The 10,606-nt window shown below is 56.9% G+C and overlaps 1 long non-coding RNA gene across 1 annotated transcript; it reads left to right on the top strand.

Annotated features, from left to right (window-relative positions):
* The first annotated feature begins 1,903 nt into the window (after positions 1–1,903).
* On the top strand, positions 1,904–5,682 carry LOC109453860 (uncharacterized). Its single transcript, XR_012497982.1, has 3 exons — positions 1,904–3,619; positions 3,751–3,936; positions 5,050–5,682. It is a non-coding gene; the product is annotated as an uncharacterized LOC109453860 (long non-coding RNA).
* Positions 5,683–10,606: the final 4,924 nt, after the last annotated feature.

Below are 10,606 nucleotides of genomic sequence, written 5' to 3'. Positions count from 1 at the left end.
TGGGGCCCAGGAACCAGTTTTCACCCATCCCTGAGGAACCACCGATGACAGACTCCTGTCTGCAGACATGGCTTGGACCACAAGTCCTCCAGCTGGGAGCCCAGGAACCCTGCCTGCTCTCCATGGTGGCCACTCTATTCATGCCCAGAAGACCAGGGAAGGTGCCCTAGAAGAGGGACTGATAGTGCAGGGCCCTGTAGGATGAATAGGAGGTTGTGGGGGTGGGGGGGAGCGGGAAGGAACAGTAAGAAGGAGGGAGGGAGCCCTTCATACCCTCCTGGGAGTGGAGAGGAAGGGGTGGGTGGGTGGGATAAGGAAAGGTCCCTACTTTGCTGGCCAGCCGTAATGCTGGAACCTCTGAGGCTGACTCGCTGTGGCTGCATTGTCATAGCTAGGTATGGATACCTGTAATCACAGGGGCCACTGGGCTTGTCCTTCAGCTAGTTGAGATACTGAGCTGTGTACTGGGTGCCCACTGAGTGCCAGACATGGGGGGGTGCCTTCACAGAGCACAGGTCCTCATGGTAGGGGACAGCAGCCCAGACCCAGGTCAGGGTAACAAAGACATGGGTTGGGGGAGGGGATCAAACGCGGGCCGACACTAACCAGAGGGGACACTGAGTCTGCCCGTGTACATGTGTGAACATGCATGAACATGCCAGAGCATGTGGACACGTTTGCCAGGACATATGCATGTGCAAATATGCGGGGCCACACAAGAGAACGTGACCATGTGACTGCCTGAAGGAGGGCAGGTGACCAGATCAAAGCCCAAGGAAACGTGGACATGAGGGTGTGTCCAGCATGTGTGCACATGTGTGAACAAACATAACATGCCTCACACGTTCAAACACGCAAATGTGTTCGGACAAGCCAGGGCACATGTGCACGTGTGAACACACCTAAGCACGCCGCACCCAAGGAAACTGTCACAGCATGTGTGTGCATCCCCAGAAACATGCCAGAACACACGTGTAAATGTAAACACACATGAATATGCCAGAGTATACACGAGCGTATAGAGCGTTCACTAGTCTGCCACCACGCACGTAAGTTCAAGTGTGCGTGTCCACAAGACTGAGCACGTTGAGCACGTGTGAGCACAGGCGAACACAGCTGAGCTGCGTACATGCACGAACACATCACGGCTCGCATGAACTTGCGTTTGCACGTGTCCGAGCCCAGGTGCGCCACGCACACGCCTGAGCCGGCCAGAGCACGCGCGCGATCAGGAACTCACGCGGAGATCCGGCACACGCGTGCGCAGATTGCAGCCACGCGCAGGGGCGCCCCCGCATTTCTGGGCGCCGAGCGCCCTCTGGTGGACACCGGTCATGGTACGGGCTCCGCTGCACAATCGTCCCTGCCAATGCAATGGAGGGTCCCGGTCGCGGCGGCCCGGTCTCCAACCAGGTCAGGCCGAGGGTCAATGTGGGCGTCAAATGATCACATTAGTGTGAGAATGGGACAGAAAGGTCCCCAGGGGTCAGAATGGGGCAGCCGGGTGGGGGCCCCATGTCCTTCCTCACCATTCAAGCCCCTACATCCCGCCCGTTGGCGCCCAAGCGCCCAGGTCCACAGGAGTCTGGCCGGTTCGCTATCTCCGCACCTGGGGGCTTCTTGGGTGTCCCCCAGAGCAGGGTGGGCTCCATGGGGCGGGGACTCCTCGGGGCGCCACCAGGTGGCAGCATGCGCCCAGGTGCGTACCTCAGGCCATTGGGAGAGAAGGGCTCTGGAAGGAGCCTGTGTGACCCCCACCCACCCACCCAGCACCCGGCGGCGCCGTTCTGTGCCTGTCTCCCAGCTTCGTGATCGGTTCGTGGAGGTGACCGTACACGTGCATGGTGCAGAGTAGCACCGAGGGCCTCTGGTAAGAGATGACCTTGTAGGAAAAGGACGAACACACAGGCGGGGGAACAGCATGTGCAAAGGCCCAGAGGTGGGCCATTGGAGCAAGTCGGAGCTGAAAGGCATCCTGAGGCTGGGCTGAGCGACCCCGGGGCCAGATGTGGGGGCGAGAGGTTTGGAGGGGGAGCGCACTGCTGAGGCTGCAGAAGGGCCCTCGGGTTCTGCCCTGAACACAGGAGATTGATTTGTTAGCACCATTCAGGGTCTATGACAAATCCAAAGGTTTTAAGACAAATTCTGATCCCAAATTCTCAACTTCACCAGTGTGGGATACTCAGAATGGAGCCACCTGCAAAAAATTCCAGAATCCCAGACCTACTGGCTTATGCCAAAGTTCATGCCTCAATTTCAAAAGTAAAGACACCCTATTCCCTGGTAGGGGTCCCTGTGACCTAAGGGGCAGGGGTGACACAGAGGGGCAGGGATCCTGTACCCACAGACCTGGTGAGGAAGGCCCCATTCTCACCCCCAGAGTTTCTGTGCCTTTAAAATAATGCAGCAAAATTAGCAGTTCTGCCTACATTAATATGCAAAAATGCAAATCAGGGGTGATAAAGCTGCAGCCCGGGGAGGGTATTTCTGCAGTGATGGATTCTACAGTCAGCAGAGCTTTGGCAGATTGATGTGCTGATGGGGGCGGGGGTGTATCTGGGGAATGAGGATCCTGGGGGGAGCCCAGCTCCTCACCCCCCCCTCCCCGCCCTCCTTGCTGCTCACAAACTCCTTCTGTCCACATTCCCCAGGGCCTCGCTTCAGTGGCCTGAATGGGGGAGCAGAGGGCAGGGTCAGCCAAGCCAGCTTGCTGTGTGACCTGGGGGTGAGGACCAGGGACTTGGCTGAGGATCCTAGTGTGGCAGAGGAAGCCCAGTGTGGGGCGGTGGAGACAGACAGAGACAGAGGAGAGAGTCCTCAGGGCCTTTGCACTAGCCCTGTCCCAACCAGCGTGACTCCTGGCCTCCATACCCCCTCCTGGGGACCCTCTGGCTGCCCAGCTCTGGCCCCATGACAGCTTCAGACGCTTCCAGTGGCTCCTTCAGGATTGTTTCCTTCCCGGCTGGTTGCAATGACCCCCACCCCCACCCCTGCGAGGGTCCCACCAGGTGCCTATGCCAGAGAGGGGGCCCACAATACTCTATAGAAGGGAAACAGTCTCATAAGGTGGTGGGGACTTGCTTGGGACCCCCCAGCACATTAGAGGCATCTCCCAGGCTCCCCATATGGGGAGGGATAAAGACCATGGAACAGAGGCAGGGCTGGTCCTGATGGGCAGGTGGAGGTGAGTGGGATTCTAATGTCACAGAGTGGGCCCAGTCCCCAGCCCCAGAGGAGGCAAAGCTCTGGGATGGGGAGATAGACAGGAAGGGAGGGGGAGAGAGAGAGAGAAGAGACAGGAACAGACAGAGACAGAGACAGAGATAGAGACCGAGAGCCAGCCCCAGCGTTGCCCCTCCCAGCAGAGACTTCAAGCTGGCCCAGGGCCAGCCACCAGCTGCTGCCTCCCTCCCTCCCCACTGTACTCAGGGTGGGGGCTGGGCCCTGAGGAGCCTCAGCTGCTGCTGCCACACACACAGACACACAGACTTGTTTGGTGGCCCTGCCAGCTGCCAGGGACCCACACAACCCCCTTGGCTGGAAGAAATGCCTTTGCCTAGGTCGGGGCTTCCAGGCACCACTAAGCTGTAGGACAGGCCTCCGCCTCTGAGCTTCACCTGTATGCCAGGCCCAGGCTGGGTGCTGGGGATGCAGGGGTGGCCAGGCTGGGCGCAGGGGCTGTCCTCGTGGAACTGGAGGTGGGGGTGGGGGACTTGAACAACCAAATCAGATGGTTGTGCATGTTGACAGGTACAAGGAGGAAAGGTAATAAACCAGCCTGACAGGTTGGAGAATGAGGGAGAGAGGACCAGCTGTCAGAAGGACCAGCCGTGCAAAGGCCCTGAGGTTGGAATGAGACTTGATGTCAGAGGAGGAGCCACTATGGCTGGAGGGAGTGAGTGAGGCGGCTGGAGGGAGGCCAAGCTGGAGACCACGGTAGGTGCTTTGTGCCCCCTAGTTTTCTCCTGTCCTCACATTATTCCTTTCCCTCTTGGCCTGCCCAGACCCCATCCCTGGATGGGGGTGTCTAGCTAGCTCTGGGTGTCCCTGAGCCCCATCATTACCAACACAGCCAAGCCACAAGAGGGGAGGGAATTAGGAGCTGGTGGGTGAATTTCTTATTCTTCTCTGTGTCTGTTCTGCATCCTTGTAAGTGAAGCACAGAGAGGTCACAGGCTGGCCTGGGACATATTTTTCTACCCTGCTCTGGGGCCAACTAGGGGTGGGAGGAAACCAAGAATCAGTAAGGGGGCCAGACCCCTCACCCAGGCAGTGGGGTGATGGGAAGGCCAAGCCCAGGAAACCACAGCTGGGGGACCTATAGGGGTTGGAGGCAGGGCCTCAACACAAATGGAGAAACTGAGGCCAGCAATCTTCAGAGGAGAGGCTCTGTAACCCAGTTCCTCTCGGCAGCGCTTGGGGCTTTCCCTGCCCTCCAGGAGGGGCCGCCCCTCCTTGCTCCCCCAGCACCTGCCTGGAGATCAGGAGGCCTAGCCTTGACCCTGATGGATGTCGTCACTAATCCCCTTTAACTGACCAGTGGGGGTGTGACCCCACTGGACTCTGCAGTGCTCCTTATACCCTGCTCATTCTCAGGATTGCCCTGGGGGGCCTCCCCAGGCACCAGGGGTTTCCCCCAGAAGACCCTGCCTAGGGTAGCTGGAAACCTGCCTTGTCCAGGGAACGCCCAATGAGCATTGTCATGAAAACAGTTGCCCCCTGCCCAGTGGAAACCCACCCCTCCATCTCATGGCTCTGCAGGGTCACACAGCTTCAGCATAGAGTTGAAAAGCTAAACTTTTTTTTATTAAAAAAACCCCACCAACCCTCCTCCCCCACACACACATACAGGGCATACAGCCCACCCTCTGCTAATCCCACCTCTTAACTATAAATATAAAGTAAGAACTGAAAGTACCCCCCACCCAGAGTAACCACTGAAACCTTGGGCATTTCCTCCTGCACATTTTCAATACACGCTTTCTTCCTTTACAAAAACTCTACCCCAAATGGCGCCATGGGTCTCCAGCTTGTATTTTCCTTGCACAGCCTGCCTCAGATGTTGTCCTTACTCAGAACACGAGTGCAGACCCCTCTGCTGTAAGGTGAGGACAGTGTTCCGTGCATGGCCATGTCTGCTTCCACATCCCGTTTTGCTGGACACCGGTGGTTCTCAAGTGTTTGCTGTAAGCAGCACCCCGTTTGTGCCATCACTTTGATCAGATTTGTGATTGTTAGCACTGGAATTGGAGGCAGAGTTCAAAGCCATGCAGGGTTTCTGAATTGTAAGAAGCACGCCCCAGTGGTACCCACACCCACCTTCACCATTGCAGGATGTGACCAATCTTTTACTGTTTTGCCAACTATAAGGACAAAAGGTGGTTTCTTGTTTGTGTATTTGTTTGCATTTATTTCCTTGTGAGTGACTTTAAGCTTCATATTCTCTGTCTCTCCAGTGGCCATTTGTATTTCTTCTTGTGTGAAGTAATTGTTCATTTCTGTTTGGTTGTTTTTCTTACTGATTTGTAGGAACTCTTTGTATAGGAAGGATACAAATCCTTCTTCTGTTACGATGTTGCAAATATTTTCTCCCCACTAGTCACACCTCATCTGACCTTATCTGTGGGTCTATTATAATTCAGAAATGTTTTGTTTTTATGTAGTTAAATTTGAAGATTTTCCTCCTTTTTACAGCTCTGGGCTTTGTGTCTTTTTCAGCCCTGAGGAGGGCAAGCAGGTGGGGGTGGGGGGAGAGGGTGGGCAAGGCCAGCCTTTTCTGAGTCTCCTCCAATCCCAGGAGTTCAGGGAGCTCAGCCACTTCCAGGCATCTCCCTCCCTCAGAACCTTCACACGCACTCCCCACTGGCCATTTGAAAACTGTCAACTGTCTTCCACACAGGAACAAGTAAAGGCCAGGCCTGACTCCAGACTCCTAAGGACCCAGGTACATCACCCTCCCTCCCCAGGCCTCTTGACCTATTTGTGCAACTGATTTATTTTCTCTGCAAACACGCAGCTAGGTCACATTGAACCCCAGTCAGGAGGGGGAGCACATGGAGTTGGTTGAGCCTCTTTGGGCCTCAGTTTCCTCCTCTGCGAAATAGGGCCAACCACAGCCCCCCCCCCCCACACACACACACACACTTGCTGGGCTGGTGGGAAGATCACAGAGATTCATAAAAACTGTGTCATAAAAATGTGTCACAATGCCAGGCACAAAGCCAGCGCCCAGGTGACCCCATCAACCTGTCCCTTCTGTAAAACAGGTGTACACACACACCCAGGGACCCTGCCCTCAGGTAGTCCTGGGCACAGAACCCTGCCTGGGTTCACTGCTCAGTCGTGTGGCTTTGGTTAAGTGGCTACATCCCTTTGTGTCTCAGTTTTCCCATCTATAAAACGGGTGCTATAACGGTCACTACCTATTAGGGCTGGGGTGAGATTCAATGAGATGATACACTCAGGGAAAGCACAATACAGGCAGCTCTTGGGGTCTAGCCTCTGATTTTCAGAAGGGGAAACTGAGGCCCCAGAAGGAAAGCCCCTGCCTGGGCTCATATAGCAAAGACAGGGTAGAACTGGGATTTGAACCTGCATCTATTGGTGAGCCAGGCCAAGAGGCTGGGAACAGGACTCATACTCTGTTTCCTACGCTGGGTACCCACTTCTCAAGTCACTAGGAACCAAGAGGCTTCCTGGAGGAGGCAGTACTTAAGCTGAGGGCCGAAGGATGAGGAGGGGAGAGTGAGGTACAACTAGGGGAAGGGTGGCCCAGGAGGAGGCACAGGTAGGGCAGAGGCCTGGAAACTCACAGGTGTTTGAGGAGCGGCAAGGAGGCGACCTGGAGGGTTGGTGAGGCTGCAAGGTGGGGAGTAGGCAGAACTGGGGTAAGGGAGGAGGCCAGGGTGGGCTCAGTGCCACTAACTGCCAAGGGCTTCCCATGGCCCCTCAGCACACCCAGGGGATGGCTTTCAATGCCACCTCTCGGCCTTGCCCCAGCTGTACCCTCTTCCGGATCACCCTTGCTAGCCTGGGAACACCTCAGCATTTCAGGCTCAGCTCCCGTGCCCCTAGTGAGATCAACCACATTGTCCTGGCTTTTCCCCAGGGCTCTTGAGTAAGACCCACACTCCTTAGCCTGACAAGGTGCTGGTGACCTGGAATGCTCTTCCCCCATTTCTGGAAGGCACCAAGGAGCAGGTGAAGGAGCTTGGGAGGCCAGCTGAACCCATTGTGGTAGTCTGGCCAGCGTCAGGCAGGGACCTGACCCTCGGTTTCCCCATCTGAACAATGGGGTGATTCCTACTTCCTCCTGCTTGAAGCTTGGGGGATCTGGAGAAGCCTCAGGAGAAGGGGGTCACCTTCAGTGTGCTCTGAGTAGAGAGGGGCATGCCTCATGCTGCCATAAGCAGGGGTCAGAGAGGCTGCCCTGTGGGTGGGTACGTGGGCAGTGGGAATCCAGCCTGGCTCCCTGTTGCCTACCCCTCCCACCCTCCCAGGGAACTGAGCCAGACAGTGCCCATGGGGGGCAGGTGGGGAAGTGCCCCATGTTTGTACAGGCTGCCCCGGAATGTGGTGGGACAGGCCCTTGGGGCCCCTGAGTCAGGAGCTGTGGGCACCAGGCCAGGAGGAGGAAAGGCCGCCCTCAGCAGGTGGCACTTGCCCTGGTGGTGGATGGTGAGCATGCCGGTGGGGGCCAGGTGCAAAGAGCTCGGTGTGGTGGTGGGGTTCAGTCCAGGTGAAGGGGTCCAGCCTAGGTTTGGGGCTCAGTCCAGGGTTGGGGCCCATGCTGGGTTTGGGTTCAGTCCAGGTCAGGGCTCATTCATTCACTCACCTCCAACTGGCACACAGCCTCTCCTGGCCCGCCCTGTTCATTCCTTCACTGGCCCTCAGACGCCCCTGCTCAGTGAAGGGCACCACTATTAATGCACACAGATTCCCAGCCCCACACTCAATACTGACGGGTGGCTGTCTCCTCGTCCCCAACCCATGGGAGAGCCTTCGGTCCCCCCACAGACCTATCCCAAAGCTACAGCCCCACGGCCCACCCTTCTCTCCCTCAGTGACCATCCCACCTTCTCCCCCCTGAACCCTCCTCCACACACAGCCAGGGACATCAAGTCCCTCTCTCCACCGTGGCTCTCTCATACCCTCACCATTAACACCTGACCCCTCCCTGTGGAGTCTGAGGCTCCGCCCTCTGACCTGGGCTCCTCTTTCCTCCATTTCTTGGGGCTCCAGCATTGCGGCTTCCTTAAATACACCCTGCTCAGTCCCACCTCCCAGCCTTTCCCCTGCAATTCCTATCTAGGATGCTCCCTGCTCTGCCCATCAACTTCACTCCTCCTTCTGGTCACACTCAAGTGTCTTTGGCCAGGAGACCCACCCCAGGGAGGTCGAGGTCCTGTGGGACATGTTTAGGAAACCTCCTGGATCTTTATCTGACACTCCAACAATGGGAGGTGCGAGGCTAAGCCTCCGGTCACCTTCAGAGCCCCCTGCCCAGCTCTCATAGCCCAACTGCTCCCCAGGTCCAGTGCCAGGTGGAGGGGCAGGGGTCCCCTCCCCTCCTTGTTTTCATGGTCCGAGAGCCAGAGAAGTCAGTCCTGGGAGCCACCGGTGGACCTGCTGCTTCACTGGCCACCGAACACCCACCATGGCTGGCATTTCCTTCCTCATCTTGGGAGAGTAATACCTCCCCCATTCCATCTCCAGGGAGACCCTCCAACCCCAGGCACAACCAGCAGGCCTTGGAGGAACCTCACTCCCAGGGATAATCAATTAATTAATTAATGAGACCCGACCCAGGTCACTGGTGAGCATAGCCATGTTGGGGTCAGGCCCCTCCATGAGGGTCAAATGGACCAAGAAGCCCCCAGCTCCATACCCCTGCAGGAGCGCTTGCTGGGATGATGAAATGCTGTGTGTGTGTGTGTGTGTGTGTGTGTGTGTGAGTGGTGTGAGTGTGAGTGTGTCTGGCTTGAGTGATAAGCTCTCCTCCCTCCTGCTGCAGCTTCTGAAATGCAGGGAGGAGCTGGGTGGGGTGGGAGAGTGGTGGGGGGAGTCTGTTCACACCCCAGGAGAAGGTACCTTTTTTGGAGACAAATGAAAAGGGATGTTGGGAGGGTGGCCCTGAAGTCCCAGTTCCAATTACATTCTCTCTGTGGACAACTGAGGCCCACACACCTACTGTGTCTGTCTTCTGGAAGCTTCCACCACCATGCCAAGTTCTGTCCCCTGCCACCCCCCACCCCCATCCCAACCCCGACTCATTGGTGGGAATCTGTCCTTGGCATTAGTTTTTCCAACCAGAAATGGGGTTACGTCCCTCATTGTGGGGTCCCCAGCCTGGGGTTTGCACAGTAGGTGTGGCTCAGGTGGAAGGAAGAGGCAGCAGGTGAGGGAGGCAGGTCTCTGGCTCCTGCCTCCCCAACCTGGGGCATCAGAGAACAAAGGCCACAGTCAGGCAGGTGGAGGTGGGCAGGCTGTGGGCTGCCCTCAAGGGCCCCTGGCACCAGCCGCTGGCTGCCTGTCCCTGTGCCAGGGCCCTGTAGGGCACACCTGGGCCTCTGGGCTGGGCAGAGGTAGCAACTTAATGGGGGCCCTATGGGCTGCTCCACCTGGTGACTCAGCCCCACACCAGGCCTCCCCAGGAAGACAATGGTGGCTTGTGGATCCAGGAGGGCCTCCAGGCAGGTGTGAGCCCCAGGGTGAACTCAGGCCCAAGGAGGAGCTCTTTAAGCCTCAGATTCCTCATCTGGACAATGGGTTTAATCACTCAGGTGTGAGAACCTGACAGCCAAAAGTGTGGATGGAAAGTGCCACCTTTGGGACTAAAGGGGGAGCTCTTTAGATGGCCCAGCTTGCCTTGGAGGACAGGGAATGGACAGGTCCCAAGTACCACTGTACCCCAATGCCCAGCATAAAATCTGGCACACAGTCGGTGTTCAATAATTGCATGGTCCATGAATGGACCATTCTCCTCTTCACTGGGTGTGTCCAGGGCCACCCCAGGAACACTGGCCCAACCCAATGGTTTATACTCAGCATTGGGGGAGGAAGGCTGGCCCACCCTGACTAGGGCTGGGGACCCCAAGAAACCTGGCCCCAGCCTATTCCTCCAGAAACCTCCCAAGCTGGAGGGAAGCCAGAGTAGGCCACAGACCTGTGGGGTCAGGGCTGGGTCACTGGTAAGCACTGGGGTTTGAGAGGGCCCTCATGCTAGAGTCCCAGATCCATTAGTGGGGAAAGGCTGAGGGATGCAGGCAGGAGCTGTGGGTACCTCCTCTGTGTCCTTCAATTTTCCTGATAGGGAAACTGAGGCCTAGAGTGCAGCCAGAATTTGCCCAAGGTCACAGTGAGATGGGGAGAGAAGAGGGACTCAAACTCACAGCCCACGATCCATACCCCTTTCCCAGGCCTGGAGCATATGGAGATTCTGTGGACCAGAAGGGATCAGGGTGAGGATCACCCCAGTTCCAGTGTAGCAGGAGGGGCTTGTGACTTTATTGAGTCCCTGCATCTCCCTGGGGTCTTCTCCACTCCTTCCCTCAGAACCCCCCCTTTCTACCTTCCTTTCAGAAAGCCCAGCTCTCTGGAGCAGCCC

This window comes from Rhinolophus sinicus, linkage group LG07, assembly GCF_036562045.2.
Source record: "Rhinolophus sinicus isolate RSC01 linkage group LG07, ASM3656204v1, whole genome shotgun sequence".
NCBI lineage: Eukaryota > Metazoa > Chordata > Mammalia > Chiroptera > Rhinolophidae > Rhinolophus > Rhinolophus sinicus.
Note: the sequence above shows the minus strand (reverse complement) of the source record. Positions and strands in the feature narration are given on the sequence as shown.